Genomic DNA, 22,223 nt, shown 5'->3' on the forward strand with positions numbered 1-22,223 from the left:
AACTAAATTAGAAACAAGTAGGAAATCAGGAATATTTCACAGAATAATAATGTCTCATGTAAAGCAACGCCCCCACAAAAGATATACAATAACGCATGAGTGTAACATTGTTTATTGAACTGGTTGAATGCATGTACAGACATAGGTTCTTCTTGCAACCAAGCGATATGTATATATTACCATATTGTGTATTGTACATGTACAAGGGTTGTTCAAAAAGTAGTCGGCCTAACTATATTCTCGATGTCCAATGAAAAGCTTCCATTTTATTTTGAAGAAATCATTAGCAAAGTCATATCCAAAATTCCACATATGTGGGTAATGTGGTTTACGATATATTCGTCATCACAACACATTGGGGTATAATATTTCTTAAACAATTGCAGAAAATGAAAAACGATCTGTCATTTGGTACCTCTTGGATAATGTTATACCCTCAAATAATATCATATAAAATATAGGGTTTTTTAAGGACACTCCCATTTTAATCTTTCACAAACATTGTGTCCCGATATTCAAGCTGACACTGTTTACAATATATTGAGAGCTGACACTTGTGTGACAATTCAGTGTTTAGTTTGAACTCTTGGCATCATGTATGGATAAGTGAAAACCTTAGAATAGATATGTCCTTATGATTACATCATCTGTAAGGGGGATGGGCAGTGTCTCCAAAACAAGCTCGTTCAAACATGAAGGGGGGAGTCACTTTAACAAGTGATTGTAGTTCAAATTACTTTTGGGGCACTTTCATATCTAAGTTTGATTCTAGCAGACTTCTGCCTATCTCAAACACACAAAATGTTTCTTGCATATTTTATTTCCTGTGTTTTGCGATGCATTTATTGCAGATTTTGCGTTTATTGGGGGTACTACTATAAAAAGTCAAACAAAATGGGGATCGTGAAGCTGGAAGATGGCAAAAGCAATTTGCTTGCGGTTGACAGATAATATATAGAAAAATGTAACATAAAAACAGCTGCATTTGTATCATTTTCTAGGGGAAACTGACTACTTTTTGAACGCCACACATATGCAACATACAGTCGAGCACCGTCGTGTCGAACTCTGATAACTCGATATCTCGGTTGTCTCGATATAACATCTCGGTCTCGGCAAAATCCTTCATAATTCATCATTATTCAAGTTCTTTTAACTCAAAACGGATGTCTCGATATTCGGACATCTCGATGTAATTTAATGGTCCCAACAATCCAACTTTTAACTCGATATTTGCAAAGAAGCTCGATATTTCATATTTGATATGTGATGATATGCCCTGATTGGAAGTCACGAAATTCGGATAACTCGATGCTCGACTGTATTTAAGTTGAACATAATGATGTAAACATGTACCTCTTATGCTGCTGAACGCGCACACAATGTAATGTCGGAAGACAATAGACGTTACGAGCGGATTAAACGAACAACATTCATATAACGAATAAAATGTATTTACCAGAAAAGAGACGGTTTCATTAACTCACCAACAGCTATTTCTAGAATATACGAGGGATAAAAGCACATGGAAACACAAAATATTTTTCGTGACAAATTACTGACACTATAATACCCAGAAAGATTTGCCTGTCTATATGAATACGTCCAGGAACAAGATGATGAGAATCAGACAATACTTTATACGTCAGAAGATGAATTTTTTTCGACCTCTAAAATGGCTAAAATGGTGCGTGTAAATAACATGAAACAGCGATTATATCATGCCCTCTGGTCGTGACTAATTCTACTTATTTCTCCCTTGACATGGGATACAGATGTTGGCTTAATTTAACACAAAGACAAATTTTCTTCGTAGCTGAAAAGAGTGTGAGGAGCTCATTGTGGAGCGAGGTTAGGAGCGTGTCATTTACAGACAACGGCTATTTTGGTCCCTTGGATGACAATACCCAGCATGGCAGTTTGGCCGACCTCTAGTCTGTCTAAGGCAGCGTGAGCAGTGATGAAGCAACAAGTATGAAAGCAAATCGATTTTGGCTGAGTTTGAAACTATCTGCATGTTGAGTTAGTTGGTGAAATACAATGACTGGAGGCTTCCAGAACTGGACTGTTAGTCATCGAGATGATACATGACCATAATATTAACTTTCGCCATCAGTCCAATACGGGGCGTCATTGAGGTGTAATTAAGTTGAGTGTCACCACGATTTATAAGGACGCGAATTGCAATTACAACAAGAAAACAACAATTTGTATAAAACATGAAATCTACCGTAGGTATTACGCTAGACATGTATGTTTGAAATGAAAACAGTCATATTCTCATCTCGAGACTTTCTTTCCTACTATGTTGAGGATCATTTGCTTGTTAACGGTATTAGGATCTACACCGAAACGTCGCATCTATTGCAATTCAAGAAGCTGTTTATCCACAAAAAAGTGTTCCTCTTCATCATACCAACTTCTAAATGCCACTTAAAGAGTGAGTGAGTGAGTTTAGTTTTACGCCGCAATGAATATTTGGGTTTTGTCCATTGTTTGCAAAGGGTTGTTGAATTCAATGCAAGACTCGGTGATAATAGCCCTTAAACAGCTTATGGGGATTTGTGTGCAGCAGCAATATTTTGTTGGTTGGTTGGTGTGCTGTTTATCACCGCAATCAGCAATATTCCAGCTATATCGCGGCGGTCTGTAAATAATCGAGTCTGGACCAGGCAATCCAGTGATCAACAGCATGAACATCGATCTGCGCAATTTGGATTTGATGACATGTGTCAACTAAGTCAGCGAGCCTGACCACCCGATTCCGTTAGTCGCCTCTTACGACAAGCATGGGTTACTGAAGACCAATTCTAACCCGGATCTTCAAAAGTGCTGACTAAATGAACGAACCAACAGTAAAGGAACCATCATACCAATCGCAATCATATATTATCACGGTACATAATGACATATTGTCAGCCTAGTAAACGGAAGTATACACTTGAAAATTGAAATCGTCAAAACACTCCAAACTAGAGGTCCAAACTCAACAATGATGCCCATATAAAACACATCGCCATCGAATAAGCATTGACAGTTTGTGTCATGTTCAATCACAATAAAAAAGTGGGTCTATATTTTCGTTTGCCCGATTATTATGTATTCAATTATATTTTTTCTCTGTTTCTAAATTCGAAACATACGCCAATGGGTACTGATGGCAATTTTCTTTATGTGCCTCAGTTATGCATTAGATAGGCTTTTTATGTTCACATTACCACATGAAATCAATAAAAGGCGAATGGGCCGATACCGTACAAGTCTAACATTGACGTCATTCACCGCCTGATTCATAGGGATGGTGTCCAAAGGAATAAAACAAAACCAAGAGGCTTTTTACATATAATGGCGCAGGGAATCCTTTCAGGAATCACCATTCTGTAGAATTGATGACAGTTTGGTGCTGTTGAATGGTTTGCTACTGCATCTTTGGTTTATTGTGGTGTGATTGTACGTACCTGTACCTCAAGTTTGTTAGGGACGGTTGTGTAGTCTAGTGGTAAAAGCGTTCGTTCGTCACGCCGAAGACCCGGGTTCGATTCCCTACATGGTACAATGAGTGAAACCCATTTCTGGTGTCCCAGCGAGCCTGACCACCCGATCCCGTTAGCCACTTAAAGAAGTTAATGTGGAACTGTCTAGCATTTAATAACTCTCAGTGGCATATTGCACTACGCATATTGATATTAATCGTGTTGACAAAGCCTATTACAAAACACATTGAATTGCGTCATGATCAGAGGCTGTCTGGAACAGCAGGCTACGATGACTTTGCTGGAGGCAATGCGCACCCTTATTAATCACCAATGTGCCTGAACTGTGGTCCTGCACACACGTGTTCGAACAGATCTTAATTAGTAAAAAGACTATCACAAGCCTATACGATTCCTTTATACAGCATACGCTAGAGAATCGCACTACAGCTGGGCCGTAATAGGTACCGAGCTTGTTTCTCAGTGAAAATTGGCGGAACTGTTCAATCTTCACCCATTCTTGAAATAGTATAAAACGTAATCTGTGCATGAACAATTTTATGTATAACCCTTTTTTCAAGAATGGTATCAGAAAATGAATGCATTGGCAACACCAACATCACAACCATGTTTAAACTGTAAATCTGTGGCGAGAAAACCTATATACTGGAATCCGTTAGAAACGCATCACCGGAATAACGTTTTATCTCTCTGATAAATGAAGAAAAGAACCTGTCCCTACTGACATTAAAATTGTCAATCAAGATGGAAAGAATCAAGATGGAAGAACAAGAGAAAATAGTCATTCATCATATATATATTAGTGCAGCCATAAATAAACGATAAGAATGACGGCGGTCCAACTGAAATTTTACACTCGCTCAAGACTTTCACACAGTCAACGTTACTTTTCGCCACTCAATATGCACCATGTACACCATCACCACCAAATATCAGCCACCAAGCATTTATTAGACATGGTAACTCCAAGGTCCTCCATACACTGAGGTGTTAGCTACCGGCAAAATACGTCATTACATGCATTTATAGCTGAGTGTTGCTCCGTGGGGACTTCACTGTAAAATAGGTTCCCTGTTCTCCCGTCTGACGTCAGTGTCTACTAATGTCTAATCGGAGAGTGACAATGACTGACTTGGGTGACAGCGTGTCATTCTGCCCTGATAGTGTCCCTGGTATTTGTTTGTCCAGCTCAGGTTCGCTATTTTCAGGCGTCCCAGCAATGCTCTAGGCGGCACAAAACGACATGCGATCATTATTTAAAAGTGGCGTTGTCATACAGACTTTAATTTTTTTTAGGAGCAACGTGCACCTAATCAGTTGAAAAGGGACGCGGAAAACTGTGTGCATATAGAGATATATGTTTTCGGAGTGGGTGGGGTGGGGATGGTGGATGTAAGTTGGGGGATTTTTGTGAGGGTGGGACGGGTGTTTGATTTTGGGTTAGTTTTTAGTGTGTTCTTTTTAAGGGGTTTGGGGGTTTAATTGTTGTTTGTTTTGGGAGGTTGGGTTTTCTATTTTTATTTGTTTTAAGTCGTTGGTTTTTTTTCATTCATATTTCATTTTATGTTACAACACATCGGAGTCAAGCCAGTAACTTCATAGCCTGCTTTTATAAATAATTAGCACAAATTCTGTTGACCTCGATACGAAATCAGTGGCATCGTTGGACGCAGTGACACACAAACCCGGCCCATTCAACGTTCAGTCAAACAGGTACGAGTTGTCGGCTAGTAGGCGGGGTCTGGAATTTGTTTTAACATTAATATTTAAGATCTGTTCGGGTTAGCCTGTCAGATGCCACTGGGTCGCATGCAATGTTTTCATTGTCTTGAACAACGTTGTTTCATATACATCGTAAAACAGTCTGTGCATGTACTCATTCATGTGACGGTTACGTGATACGTCTTGAGTGAGTGAGTGTTTTACTCCGCAAAATCAAGGCGGGCGACACTAGATTGACTGACTGACTGAGTTTGGTTTTACGCCGCTTTTAGCAATATTCCAGCAACATCACGGCGGGGGACACCAGAAATGGGCTTCACACATTGTACCCATGTGGGGATTCGAACCCGGGTCTTCGGCGTGACGAGCCAACGCTTTAACCATTAGGCTACCCCACCGCCCCTCGACACTAGACAAGGCCCACTTTGAAGAAAGTAAAGGTTGTAATTGATTAGGGAGAATCTGTGATTCGAACACTCATATAATGACCAGTGCAGAACCCATGTGAAGAATCGAACCAGGGATTTCGACGTGCCGGGTGAGCCCTAAACCACTGAGCTCCTCCATCACCCGTCCATGTATGTATGACCCGTAACGGTCCGGGTTAGAATGAACCTTCAGTAACCCATGCTTGTCGTAAGAGGCGACTAACGGGATCGGGTGGTCAGGCTCGCTGGCTTGGTTTACACATGTCATCGGTTCCCGATTGCGCAGATCGATGCTCATGCTGTTGATCACTGGATTGTCTGGTCCAGACTGGATTATTTACAGACCGCCGCCATATAGCTGGAATATTGCTGAGTGCGGCGTAAAACTAAACTCACTCACTCACTCACTCACTCATCACTCCATGTATGTATGCACTTAAGCATAAAGGTCTCCTGGTTTAAATAAAATGTCGAAGGGATAGTATAATTTCAAGTAATCAAGAATTCAACTTCGAAGTACTTGTTTAGTTGCACTGAAATAGTTTTCCAGAAAGCCGCAGAAGGTCACGTTTCATCATAAACGTTGATATTTCGTCTTTGTTGCTAAGCAAGCGTGGTAGGGAATGACGTCATTTGTTACCATAGTGACAAGGATAGCGATATGCTTAATACATCTGCAGAGTTCCATGCAATATGTCACAAACCGTTTATTGTACCCATACAATAGCAGCAAATCACGATGGATATAGTTCATGTACGTCACGCTGAAGACCCGGGTTCGATTACCCACATGGGTGCAATATGTGAAGCCCATTTTTTGTGTCTCCCGCCGTGACATTGCTGGAATATTGTTAAAAGCGGCGTTAAACCATACTCACTCACTCACTGTTATTTTCATATCGATGAAAGTATATGTTCTGAATAAGTAACACAATGACTTCAGATGTGGCAGTCGTAGATATACTGAGAGAAACAAATAAAGGAACACAGGAAAATTCAGGTGTTCCTTTAATATTTTCCGGATTTCATCACCAGCTTTGAATAGCGCCGTGGGAGGAAATCTGAGAATATATATAGGAACACTGCCATGACGTGTTCCCTTATTTGCTTCCCTCAGTATATAATCAAATGAAATCTTGAAACATAAGTATATTGTTCTATTTTTTTTAGTTGCTACATCGCATCCATCTGATATTTTTTTACAATTACTTTCAAATACTTCCCGTGAAAATTGTGGGTTAGATAGAATTGTCTCACAGCCGAGAAGAGCCTCTGCAAGCTGCTGAAACGTTGCAAGCCATCGACAAATACATTCATAAGAACGCTGCCCGACTGTATCCTTTGATCGATTCAGTAATACTAGTGTGCAACGTGTTCCTCTAATCATTTACACACAGAACGGCGATGGTTCATGCAATCGGTACGTCTAGACAGGTATAGGTATATTTACTAAGCTACTTTCGCCAGATTGCTCTTTGCATAATTTCAAAGGCTCAAGGTCCGCCAAGAATTCAAGGCCGTTTGTTGACATAGCTTGCCGTCAGGCATTTGACATTATGTGAGGGTGACGAACAAGCGGTTTTACCCGTTGCAGTTTCCCCGTGGCATTTCGTATATGAAGTCAGTCAGATTGATAACCAAATCCCTATTTGTCTTACTTTGGTACCTCCCAGGTTGAGGGCGATCGGTCGGTGGCCTAAGGACGTCAGCATCTCAGTCAAGTATGCTTTAACAAGCCGATACTTGAAAGGAGGAACTATCAATTATCTGTCCGCTTCAAATACCAGGATTCAAGGACACCAGCAACATTGGGTCAAGTGTTCTAGAAGACACAGTTGGATGTAAAAAGTAAGGTACAAGCTATGGCATATATAACGATTACCGTGTCAATTAAAACACTATGTATAAATGCTCAACACCAAAAGGTTACACGGGTTCACGGGTCGTTCGTGTTGTACTCTTTACGCTTCATGGTCAAGGTCATTCACAGATAGACAGTGTAACCTCGTCCTTTCGGACATCCAGTCTTGCCATGCGAAGAGTACTGAGAGACGCATGTGGATCTGTTATTGCGGACATTCTAGTCCGGACAATTGACAGGAAAGTATATACTCCATCTGATTATGGTTTTAAAGAACTGACCTTACGCCTTTTTAATCGTAAAGGGACAAAACCTCTCAAGTATTCTTGACATGATAGTGAGTGAGTGAGTTTAGTTTTACGCCGCGCTCAGCAATATTCCATCTACAAATAGTCGAGTCTGGACCAGATCCAGTGATCAACAGCTCGAGCATTGATCAACGCAATTGTAAACTGGTTACATGTGCCAACAAAGTCAACGAGCCTGACCACCTGAGCCCGTTTGTCGCCCCTTACGACAAGCAAAGGTTAAAGAAAGATCAATTCTAACCCGGATCTTCACTGGTTCAGAGAGAGAGAGAAAGAGAGAGAGAGAGAGAAAGAGACAGACAGACACACACACATGAATGTATCTATTGTATGTACGTACGTACGTACGAATGTATGTCTGTCTGTCTAGGTGTGTGTGTGTGTGTGTGTGTGTGTGTGTGTGTGTGTGTGTGTCTGTGTGTCTGTGTGTCTGTGTGTCTGTGTGTCTCAGTTAGTTGCTGGGTGTTCCGAGGGAATAAGTTTTCGATTTCTTATAAATTTGTAAATCAACTGCGAACAATGCTACATTTAAAGTTGCATGGACAAACTAAGCAAGTGAGATATATGGACATATAGATATATATGTATGTATATATATTCCCAGAAACAGATTCCGTTTTTGTTGAAAACAGTCCATGTCGATAGCGTTACCATGTGGCATTTATCTTGGGTATATTGGTCAGAAATAATTTATATTACCTTCAATCGAAAGTCAAACCGAATCACTACATTTGTGGACGTGTTACGCCTACCCCTCAAAGAAAACATATCGTTATGAACAAAGCAGTGTCTTCACACCCGAGCTTCTTGAACTCACAGCCTTCGTGTCAGTGACGAATGTATGCAGCATGAACGACTTACAGTCTGAATCCGTCTTTGCCACTTAATATAATTCAACAGTCATCCAGTCTGACAGAATATATATTTCGTGTGGTACCAATACATTCTATTATTATTATTGGCAATTGATTTTCTGTAAATAGCTTTCGTAAATATGTACACGTTCGGGAGAGGCATGTATATAAGCTCACTGAGCTTGTTTGCCAATCCCTTTTCTTTCTCTTGACATAAAATATGTTTAAAACATATATATTTCTGATATATTATTTTATTCCCTAATTTGATGGCATCACGAAGGGTGGTTATTTCGATTTTGAAAAAAAGACCGCAAATAGGATTCTTTGTCATAATTCAAGCAAGTGTCGTGGAAACCACGCTCAGAATGGAATATCAAACTGCCTTAGGCGATCAGATAATAATAGTTTATTTCGCGGTAACGAGATGCTGCATTCCTGGTGATAACACGCAGAGTTCCATTTTTGGTACAAGGTTAGTCAGGATGAGTCACGGTTTTTAGATCAATTTTCCTTCCCATAACTCAGTTAAGCGTCCTTGTAAATATTCATGTGACTTGGTAAATGTACTGTATTTTAGTTCAACATTGTTCAACCCTTATTCTGGCGGTGGGGTAGCCTAGTGGTTAAGGCGTTCGGTCGTCACGCCGAAGACCCGGGTTCGATTCCCCACATGGGCACAATGTGTGGAGCCCGTTTATGGTGTTCCCCGTCGTGATATTGCTGGAATATTGTTAAAAGAGGCGTAAAACTAAACTCGCTCACTCAACCCTTATTATAAATCCTAATAATTCGAATTTTATCAAAACTTTTAAATACGTGTATATTTCCCTTCGCTCGTCATTTCACAAAGATTGAGCGAATGTACAAAATGTATCTATTATACTCTGGTTCTATCTTTAAATGAATTGTCATCTCACAAGCAGTCTTGTACGGGCAGCCTCATTTGTTTTATGATTTGCCTATTTTCTTTCTTCCGTTCGGATGCTAATGATCGACATCAATCACAATTAGGGGCAAGTGATTTCTGTCTATAAACCAGGCTGAAACAACCTGTAACTGCTTTGATAACACAAATTAAGATTTATTTTTCTGAAATTAATTCATTTGTTGTTCAGTGGGTGTTGCTATCGAGTAAAATGTCACGCTCACCCTAACGACAAATATATCACCACCAGTTCATGCTGTTACGGGTTATTGTTAAAATGTATTTTCCTCAACTTCACATGAGACATAATTATGCAAAGTACAATAATGAATAGGTCATTGTAAGTGAGTGATCCATCTAACAATTCCACGTTGCGACAACGTTGTGCTTTCGTTGTTACAACGTTATTCTGTGGACTCCCATTTACGTTGTCACAACGTTGTGGCCTGACGTTTGTTTTACGTCGTCACAAGGTTCAAGCTATTTGATGCTACGTTGTCTTAACGTTCCATTTAACGTTAATAGTTGAATAGTTTTCCCAGTAGACAACAGTACATAAGAAACAAAGCAGAAATTCACTTCAATGTTTATTCGTCAATTTGCATGTGGGTTTTGTCGTGTTTTCTGAAGTTCAAGCTGAAGTTGAATAGTGAAGAAAGAATCTCAATGTGAAAAGTTTACAGAAAACTCTATCGTGACACCAAGTTATGAGAAACGTTGTTATAAAGTTGTCAGGAGCCCAAAGCATAACGTTTCATCAACGTAAATTTTCAACGTTGTTATTACGTTGTGACATAAAGTTATAAAATGACGTAATATACGTTGTGACAACGTTGAGTCATGATGTTACCAATCTACAACCTTCGCACGACGTTGCGAAAACGTTATGTGTTAGCCGGGCAGTGAGAGAGCGAGCAATTGATACATGGATGGTTGGAGTGAGTGATGGATGGATGGATGGAGTAGTTAAATTTAATGAACATTTCTAATGCCAAAAAGAAAGATAAGTCCGGGATGTGAATCCTCCGCCCTACGTGCCAAATAGCTCGCCATCTTGGCCACGTCTCCAACCCGTACAGCGTGCCGTGATCCATATTTCATTTGACACCCTCTTAGTGTCGAATTCACCGCCTCCGTAGCGTAAGCAGGCTCTCTAGCCTACAACCACTCTTGGTTGATAATCGAATGCCCCAGGCAATCCCCAAAACATCACAAATATTACACTTTACCTAACTATTCGTGCATCGACGTTGCTTCCTTGACGTCCAGTTGTGAAAGGGGGAGAAAACTCGTTCCACCTCTAGGCGTCACTGAGGATCGAGGAAGGGATGAAGGGATGGTAATTGATCAGGTGGAGTTTAGAACTGGAACTCGCACTGAAAAAAATATGCCACGCATAAGGGGACGGGCGAATTGGGCGCCTTAACAAACTCACTCAAGTGAGAGAGTTTTATGTTTACGCCGCTTTTAGCAATATTCCAGCAATATCACGGCCGGGGACACCAGAAATGGGTTTCACTCATTGTACCATGTGGGGAATCGAACTCGGGTTTTCGGCGTGACGAACGAACGCTTTTACCACTAGACTACACAACCGCCCCTAACAAACTTGAGGTACAGGTACGTACAATCACACCACAATAAACCAAAGATGCAGTAGCAAACCATTCAACAGCACCAAACTGTCATCAATTCTACAGAATGGTGATTCCTGAAAGGATTCCCTGCGCCATTATATGTAAAAAGCCTCTTGGTTTTGCTTTATTCCTTTGGACACCATCCCTATGAATCAGGCGGTGAATGACGTCAATGTTAGACTTGTACGGTATCGGCCCATTCGCCTTTTATTGATTTCATGTGGTAATGTGAACATAAAAAGCCTATCTAATGCATAACTGAGGCACATAAAGAAAATTGCCATCAGTACCCATTGGCGTATGTTTCGAATTTAGAAACAGAGAAAAAATATAATTGAATACATAATAATCGGGCAAACGAAAATATAGTCCCACTTTTTTATTGTGATTGAACATGACACAAACTGTCAATGCTTATTCGATGGCGATGTGTTTTATATGGGCATCATTGTTGAGTTTGGACCTCTAGTTTGGAGTGTTTTGACGATTTCAATTTTCAAGGGTATACTTCCGTTTGCTAGGCTGACTATATGTCATTATGTACCGTGATAATATATGATTGTGATTGGTATGATGGTTCCTTTACTGTTGGTTCGTTCATTTAGTCAGCACTTTTGAAGATCCGGGTTAGAATTGGTCTTCAGTAACCCATGCTTGTCGTAAGAGGCGACTAACGGAATCGGGTGGTCAGGCTCGCTGACTTGGTTTACACATGTCATCGATTCCCGATTGCGCAGATCGATGCTCATACTGTTGATCACTGGATTGTCTGGTGCAGACTCGATTATTTACAGACTGCCGCCATATCGCTGGAGTGCGGCGTTAAACAACAAACTAACCAATTTAGTCAACCCTAAATTAATAATATTTATACTTAATTGGGGGCAACAAATTCTACACAAAAAATTCTTAATATAAAATAAAATGTAAACCCCATGCACAGTTAATAACCCGCAGACACCAATTCCGTTAGGCGTAAAAGTCCAACCAGCGGTCGAAATATACGAATAGATCACTGAAAATCAATAATGACTACAGGTGTAGGGTACCATACCCCCACCTGTGGCACCACACAGCACTCCCGAGCGACCTGCGAACAAATCAGACAATCGTGTGATTGATGGGTTAAAATTTCAGTGTCGCGATAGCGCGTCTACTGATTACATTGTCACTAACACCACACGTTAGTTCCGAGTACAGTTACGGCTGTTGTGTAATATGCTGACGGTGGGGAGAGGTACAGGAAGCTGTTTGTCCAATGTGAGGTAGACCCCAGGCGTTTTGTTTGGGATATATAATCCGTAGTTCCGTTTTTCGCATGTCGAAGTAAAACATATGTGGTGTCAACCCTGCAGTGGTGGATGAGTACAATTAAACCCATATCAGGCCTTTGGCTCACGTGATTGCCCGGTCTGTCGCGCTTCACCGTGCATGTACTCAGGGGTAATTGATATAATCCGTAATATCATATATTCTAAAATTGATCTGATTTTCGCATTAGCATTGTCGATCTTATTTCTGTCGAGAAATAAATCATCCTAGAAAGAATCTAGATCGATATGTGAATAGATGTTGTAAACTGCGATTCAGTGGTGGATGAGTTCAGTCAGGGCTCCTTTTCATTATTTATTTTTTGTTTACTATGAACTTTTTTCCAGTAAAATATGTTCCTTTCAGAGACTAGTTGTTAGTCTAATTAGATCCCCGCGTTCACGAAATTGTATGGAGTATAATGACAATAAAGCATCATTATTAAATACATGTAATACCAGTGTTATCACCATACATAAATAATCGAGTCTGGACCAGACAATCCAGTGATCAACAGCCTGAGCATCGATCTGCGCAATTAAGAACCGATGACATGTGTCAACCAAGTCAGCGAGCCTGACCACCCGATCCCGTTAGTCGCCAAGTACGACAAGAATGGTTTACTGCACGTTCATTCTAACCCGGACCTTCACGGGTCGTATGACAAGACACACGGTATTACATTCATCAAATGCTCCAAAAAAGTCTGAAAAAACAATTATGTGTTTGATAGAGGACGTGGATGTGTTTCCAGAGATGCCATGTCCCGATACATATATAAAATATATTTCGCATCATTTTATTTATTACACATCTGTTTCATTAAGAATAAAGACGTCTCAAGTTCCATTATGTTTTGGGTATTTTAAATGTTTTAATGTAATTTTATTTTTATTTATCATTACTTCTTTTATTTTCTAATGTTAATCATTTTCTCCTCAATTCAAGATTAACATAATAATCGAAAATTCAAGAAAAACGAAATTACAAGAAATGGAAGGAAAAACGCCTCGTAAATTAAACAAGCAATTTAAAAAACACCGAAAAATATCGATTTTCAAAATATCCCTTTGAGTATATTCTGCCAATGTGGCACCATTAGACTTCCGTTCTAATTCACTTCCTGTTACACAACAAAGAAAATCAGCAATTTCACAAAATGTTGGTCAAATGTCCCTTTTTAATCGACGCACAAGATGCCACTAACATCTTTTAAGACTGCCTTTAAAACATATCTTTTTAAGTGTCACTTCCCATCTTAAGTGAGTGAGTGTAGTTTTACGCCGCACTCAGCAGTATTCCAGCTATATGGGGGGTCTGTAAACAATCGGATCTGGACCGGACAATCCAGGGATCAATAGCATGAACATCGATCTATGATGACCCAGTCAGCAAGCCTGACCACCCGATCCCGTTAGTCGCCTTTTACGACAATTTAAGCATGGGTTACTGAAGATGAATCCTAACCCGGATCTTCACCGGTTCCATCTTAAGTGCACTGAGCATTTACTAGTGAGTGATGCGATATATAACAACTACAACATATCAAAAGTCATTTTACACAGTATTATTTTTTTTGGTTTTCAAAACAAGTAATTGCATAAAAAAAATGTTCTTAGACGCGAATGGATATGTGCTTCAGGATACTTATGTTAGTTTTCCATGCAAATGAGAATCACATATTCTCCTTTCAGAATCACATATTCTGATGATGAATCAGTTTGTGTCTATGAATGCCCTGAAGTTAAGCTGTGATCCCACCTTGTAATGTCAGTCAAGTAGGGTATTTCCATGTCAGCAATATAAAACATTCACGTCCACACGCAGTACACAAATAAAGCGGTCGTGAGGCAAAATAGGTTCCTTTGGTACTATATTTTGATATCGGATCACACTTTGTCTTTTTGGTTTGAATGTCGTGGTGTACGAATACGTTTGCAACACAAAAGCAACTTTCGTCCAGAATACCTACTAACAATTTAAATAACACAATAATTCATCCGCACATTTTCCACATTTTATAGAAAAACAATGACAGCATAACACTTTACAATACCCTATACACTAAACGCCAAAAGAAACGTTACCCTCCTTCCTTAATGACAAGGTACCTATCTTCAGCTGGCGTTGTGATGCGTGGACGTCCACTTTTTGGTCTGTCTACGGTGACCCCAGTCTGTCTCAAGCCCTGAATAAGTCTTATAACCGTGATACGATGGCATCCGAGGGCGTCGGCAACAGCATTGCATGTCGACCCCATCTGCACCATTACAATGGCTCTTTCTCTCTCTTCAGCTGTTAATCGTGGCATATTTCTCGTACTTGTGTATCAGATCATGTCTTCTAGGCTCTCTTTATACCCTACAGAATCATTCTGCATGTGAAATGGATGCAAATACTGCTTGAATATTGCTGCGTTGTGGCAATTGATATTGCTATGTGTAAACAGAAAATGGAAAAATGTTAATTTGCAAAGATAATTTTAAATGTTCCTAAACATTTTTTTCACAATATCAAACACACGTTTTACTTGTTTTCTCTAATGTAAATCAGCAGAAAATGTTTTAAAAGACTGACATCATAGGAATGATTATTTTACAATTTTACACACTCTACAACAGTTGTTTCTTGTTTTAATAGTTGAGAAATGGTCACTTTAAATGGTTTATCTTTATCTCAAGCCAGAATTGCATTTCAACCTTTCTGATGGACATCTAAATCACTGTTTTTGGTTTATTTCGGCATGGACGAAAATAGGACAATTTAACTCTTCTGAAAAAGATGCATTTCACCTAAATGTGAATGCATTTGAGGATTTTGTTTCGTGATTTGCATAAAGCTGTGTTGTTAAGCTTTCGTGTAAACTAATACCTTCCAACATATCTTTGATAGTTTTTAAGTAATTCATAAATGTAGGAGGGTAACATTTCTCTTGGCATCAGGTGTATATATCCTTGAGACAGTATGTCGAGGGACATCAGTCGCAGTTCCTTTGTTCATTGAAGGGTAAGTCTCACGAACGGCCTCCGGGAACGAAGATGGGAACAAGCAGACATACAGATTCACCATCTCTGTGTTAGTGGAGGTGGATATACACACACATTATCTCTATGTTAGTGGAGGTGGATATACATACTCATTATCTCCGTGTTAGTGGAGTGAACATACACACTCATTTCTCCATGTTAGTGGGGGGTGAACATACACACACATTATCTCCGTGTTAGTGAAGCGTACATATCCACCCAGTATCTCCGTGTTAGTGGAGGTGACCATACACACACATTATCTCCATGTTAGTATAGTGGGCATACACACATTATCTCAATGTTAGTGAAGTGAACATACACACACATTATCTCCGTGTTAGTAGAGTTGACATACACACATTATCTCCATGTTAGTGAAGTGAACATACACACCCATTATCTCCATGTTAGAAACATGGATGTTGAAGATACACATACATTATCTCCGTGTTAGTGGAGTGAACATATACACACATTATCTCTATGTTAGTGTAGTGGACATACACACACATTATCTCCGTGTTAGTGAAGAGAACATACACACACATTATCTCCGTGTTAGTGGAGATGAACATACACACACATTATCTCCGTGTTCGTGGAGTGAACATACACACATTATCTCCATGTTAGTGGAGTGAACATACACACACATTATCTCCGTGTTAGTGGAGTGAACATACACACATTATCTCCATGTTAGTGAAGTGAACATACACACATTATCTCCGTGTTAGTGGAGTGAACATACACACACATTATCTCCATGTTAGTGAAGTGAACATACACACATTATCTCCATGTTAGTGAAGGTGAACATACACACTCATTATCTCCGTGTTAGTGGAGGTGAACATACACACATTATCTCCATGTTAGTGAAGTGAACATACACACATTATCTCCGTGTTAGTGGAGTGAACATACACACACATTATCTCCGTGTTAGTGGAGTGAACACACACACTTATCTCCGTGTTAGTGGATTATCTCCGTGTTAGTGGAGAGAACATACACACACATTATCTCCGTGTTAGTGGAGTGAACATACACACACATTATCTCCGTGTTAGTGGAGGTGAACATACACACACATTATCTCCGTGTTAGTGGAGGTGAACATACACACACATTATCTCCATGTTAGTGAAGTGAACATACACACACATTATCTCCGTGTTAGTGGAGAGAACATACACACACATTATCTCCGTGTTATCTGGAGTTGAAGTGTTGGTGAGAGCATACACACACATTATCTCCGTGTTAGTGGAGGTTAACATACACACATACACACACATTATCTCCGTGTCCGTGTTAGTGGAGGTGATAAAAGACAGTTGTTTCTTGTTTTAATGTTGAAAAATGGTGACTTTAAATGGTTTATCTTTGTCTCAAACCTGTATTGTATTTCAACCTTTCTTTTGGACATCTAAATCAATGTTTTTGGTTTATTTCGGCATGGACGCAAATAGGACAATTTAACTCTTCTGAAAAAGATGCATTTCACCTAAATATGAATGCATTTGAGAATTTTGTTTCGTGATTTGCATAAAGCTGTGTTGTTAAACTTTCTTGTAAACTAATACCTTCCAACATATCTTTGATAGATTTAAGTAATTCATAAATGTAGGAGGGTAACGTTTCTTTGGATAATATCCTCGGTGGCTCTGGGGCACATCCGTCGTCTTCCAGAATACTTAGCAATTTATGTCTATTTATGGTACTTAACGTAATTCACGTCATCAAATAAATTACGAGTTCCAGTTTACACCACAAAAAAATTACGTCCCTGGTGTTAATTTTAAGAATACCTGAAACATTATTTATCAGTATATATTGCTGTCGAATCAGAACGATGTATAACATGCCCCCATCTGAGAACCACCACATGATTACTAAGCACAGTACTGTTTAAAAGATGTTAAAGACTACTACCTTCCTTGGATGCCAGGAAGTTATTGGAACTACCGCTGCAAAACATCACATTTCAAATCTGACTAGTTGCTTCTGTTTCTTATCAGAATATGTTATTAAAGACAAAAATCGATATCTGCCAGAGTCGCCGTAGAGGCAGTTGACAGAGATTGCGTCAGGATATGTTTTCTTCCACAGCTAAATCACTGCAAGGCGAGGTTTAACATTTCTTCAGCGGTTACTTCATAATGGTTCCATGTTTATAGCGCTCCCACGAGTAAGCTCCGCACGTGGCTACAGTGTACTTGGCACATTAGTGGTTAGCCCAGTAAGATTACGTCGATAGTTGTATCCGTAAAACTGCTTATCAGTAAGAATCGTGGTTAGAACTGATCGTCACCAACCTATGCTTTTCTATAAGAGGGGACGAGTATGATCAGTTGGTCAAGCTTAATGACTACTATTTTTTGCATATCACCTTATCTGATCCGTAGATGTATGTTCATCATGGATCGTGTATGGTCTAGACACGATAATTTATAGATTTAAGACAACTGCTACATAGTTATAAAAGGTTGTCTCCCATTAGTTACACAGACTTATTGCCATTTTCGGAAGATAGAGACCGCAGATCGAGTCATTCTTGCACAGATTGACTATATTTTGACTATACATGTATGAGATGTTTGGAAATAGATGAGGGATGAGGCGAAAATGAGTTGTTTATACAATAGAAGAGGTTCATAGCACAGGATTCAGTAGGTTGATAGGAAGCCAGTAAAGAGGATGTACATGGTTGTATACATAAGATATTTTCGCCTCATCCCTCATCTATTGTCCAAACATCTCATGGTATATATATCGCCCGAAATTAGCTGTTATGTACCACTTGCTTGACGACATTAGAATCTATGTCGAAACGTAGCCTATACAGAATAAAGACGTTGTATATCCTTAAAAACAGTCCTCATTTTCGGATTCTGTGACTTTGTCTTATTCTATAGTGCTTTGTCGTATTCTTATTTGTCCAGTGCTTCTTATGTTGTTTTATTGTCGGATTCAATATGGTTTGTCCATATTGTTGTAATATTTTAATAAATCTTAGTCCAATGCTTATATTGCTTTGTCTTATTTCTTATACACAAGTATGGGTCATTCCATTCTAAACTCTCAAGGTAATAGGAAGGAGATGAGATGTGCAATCGTCTGTAAAGTTGTTTGTATAAGGGTGTGTAACTAATGGTTTAGGCTCAGGACGTCGGCATTTGGTCCAAACCTCTCGGATGAGTGAAGACAAAAGGTCGACGTCCTGGGCGTTAAAAAAATCAAAGGTCGACTTCCTGAGCCGACACCTAACTAATGGCACTTGTAACTAATGGGAGGATATCGTATAAAAAGGCTGTGCGGAGTTACAAATTAAAACAAACAAACAAACCAAAGCTTATTAGTAACGTCTTGCATAGTATTTCGTTAATATTCGGATACCTGGACATTACAATGCTCGTTAAAGAATAATGCATCTTATTGTTCCTTAAATAACACAGACTACCGGCTAAAGAAAGTTATCACCGACTTCACTTGACCACAAAATAGAAACAAAGACGTATGTGAGATTTATGATAATTATTTTACTAATAGAAATAATTTTACAATAATTTGGCTGACAATTCACCGTAATGTTGGTTTTGTATATATTTGCCACTATTCATAAGAAAGAGTCAAGGGGTCAAACTTAAACATTACACTTATCAAAGTTCATTCAAAAAGTGCATAAAGAGTCACATAATGAGACAGGAGTCAGGGGACACGTCATCAATAGCGAGTGTGACCACCCTGGGCATCCATACACGCCAACACACGTCTCCTCATATGACGTCGTCAGTCGGCGGATGACGTCAGCAGGAATCCTGTTCCATAAGTACAAGATAGTCAGTTCAAATTCCTGTCGGTTCGCTGGAGGTGGTACGCGCTATATCAGCTGACGATCAAGATCATCCCAGAGATGTTCAATTGGGTTCATGGCTGTAGAACGCGCTGGCCAAGGCAGTACGTTGACGTTAACGTTGTGCAGGTTTCTCGAACAATTCTGGCGGTGTGAGGCCGTGCGTTGTCGTGATGCAAAATGACTATTCTTCGCTGTTGTCGAATATAGGGAACCACAAAAGGTCTGTTTCATGTACTTGTCTCACTTTACGATAACCTTGTATGTTATCACATATATTAAAACAATTAACGTTTGGACACTCACACTGGGTATGGTTCGAAATTAAAAATCGGTAAAACCTATAAGCACACGAGGTCCTGTATTTCCCAAAAAGAATTACAACAGGAATGTGTGGCTTTTGCGGACCTATTGAATGAATATTTGGGTTTTGTCCATTGTTTGAAAAGGGTTGTTTCAATTCAATGCAAGACTCGGTGATAAAAGCCATTAAACAGCTTATGGGGCTTTGTGTGCAGCAGCAATATTTTGTTGGTTGGTTGGTTGGTGTGTTGTTTCACGCCACGCAATATTCCAGCTATATCGCGGCGGTCTGTAAATAATCGAGTCTGGACCAGATAATCCAGTGACCAACGATCTACGATCTTGGGATACGATGACATGTGTCAACCTAGTCAGCGAGCCTGACCACCCGATCCCGCAATATTTTGAATCAATATGCCTTCCTCGCGTATATAGCAGGCGTATCAGGGCACGGAGTCATCCCATAGATGGCATATGTACCTTTTGAGCTTGTTGACGGGGATAACCTCTTTGGTTATGTGGACTTTGGGATCAGAAGTTCCATGGTTCGAATCCCAGCACGGGTTTTGGAAATGTTATGGCCGCTACACAGGCGTTAAAGGCGTGGCACACGGGTGCTTGGTGAACCAGCCTGAAGAGGTCTACAAAAGACACTGAACAAACCTTACAATTTTTAATACCACACCGCTTGTCACAAGTTTTTATTCTTAACCGCAATAAAGCGTTATGCTTGGTTATGAAAATTTCACGATATTTCAAGATATTGGTTATAAAACTTTCAAGATATTTGATGTCCCCAAAATTTGAAATGCACGTTGATTTTCTGCACGTCGTAAAACGTCAGATGTCTTTGACTTGAATTTGTGAATTGTAACGAAGGGTATTTCACCTTTTTTAAACATAAAGGATTATTGCAGGTTAGACTGAAAGGGGCAATGGTGACATATAATATCCACTTGCACGAAAATATGACACAAACAGTGTCGGTTAAAAACAAAGGTTAAGACTTCCTGTGTTACAATTAACACGTCACAATTTAATTCTGGACTCACAAAAGTCCAGAAACTCTCCGCACTGTGGACACTTTCCGACAAGGGATTCGACAAATTAAACTTGCAGTTGTATTGAATATATGCCAAGGATGAAAAATGGGCGAGAATATATAGTTTCGCTCATAATTCATGTTTTTAAGGTTGTAAATGAATGAAAGTATGTTTATAAGCATCATGACACAAAATTCAACTCATTTTGACTTAATTTGGCTAATTTAGAGCGATATTAAAGAAACTGGCGCATGGGCGAAAAACATTTTGGCCCATGGGCGAGAATATTTACTTTTACTCAAAATACATGTTTTTCCACGTTTTGAAGGTTGTAAATGAATGAAAGTATGTTTATAAGCATCATGACACAAAATTCAGCTCATTTTGACTAAATTCGGCTAATTTAGAGCGATATTAAAGAATCTCGCCCATGGGCTATATACATTTTGGCCCATGGGCGAAAATATTTACTTTTACTCAAAATACATGTTTTTCCATGTTTTCGACCTTTGGGTGACATGTCACGGTTCAATGTAAGAAAAAGGTCGACGTCCTGTCCATTTGACATTATACCAATCAACAGGGGATTAAAAAGACAGAGATAATCCAGTGTTTACACAAGGTGATAATCCGGATTATGCGGTTGAAAGCACAGACAACAGGAGAAAAGTATTATATTTCGTCCATTTTATTTCTGATTCGAAATCATCCCATCGAAGCTAGATGAGATGCAGCATCTCTGGTGTGTTGATGAGGCCATTCCTAAGATCATGTTTTAGGGACGTCCAGGCGACGTTCCAAATCCCTGCACTTCTTTTTTTCTTCAAGGGACGTTTTGTTCACCGCCGAACTGCAACAGGCGGACTTCAGTGTGAGTCTGCTCCTTTGCAAGAAACTTGATCATTTCAAAGATATTGGGGTGCGCCTTCCCCACCAATCTCTTGAGACGAGAGTGCCACCCTTCTAAATGGTTGTTGGTGCGGGTTTCCTTCACCTGTGAACAAATATCAAATGTTAATTATGCAAAACATGGTTCGGATCAGATATATTTATTTTACATTTATATTTTTCTTTGTAACATATTGATATTAGGCATTGAGAAAATGCTTACCGTCATGTCTACTTCGACATTAACTATGGACGCCTTTCACCTTCGTCACTAGGGCGATTGACGGTTGACGCAGTTGAGTTACAGTTCTTTCTGCGACTTCCAAGATATTAAAGCCACCAACACACGGGTATCTGGCACACGAGATGGTGGGAAGAAATCAGCTGATTCAACTGAGCATTTGCCATATCGAAACTGAAATGTAAACTACCTCACGTTCTTTCCTTATATATATCCAAATTGAATGAAATGTGTTCATCATTGTAAAAATCACTCTCATATGATAACATTTATGACATTGATGACATTTTGTGTGAACTACGTGGGTGAACTATGTT

This window comes from Haliotis rubra, unplaced genomic scaffold (genome assembly GCF_003918875.1).
Source record: "Haliotis rubra isolate DU_JTF1 unplaced genomic scaffold, ASM391887v1 Scf527, whole genome shotgun sequence".
Taxonomy (NCBI): Eukaryota; Metazoa; Mollusca; class Gastropoda; order Lepetellida; family Haliotidae; genus Haliotis; species Haliotis rubra.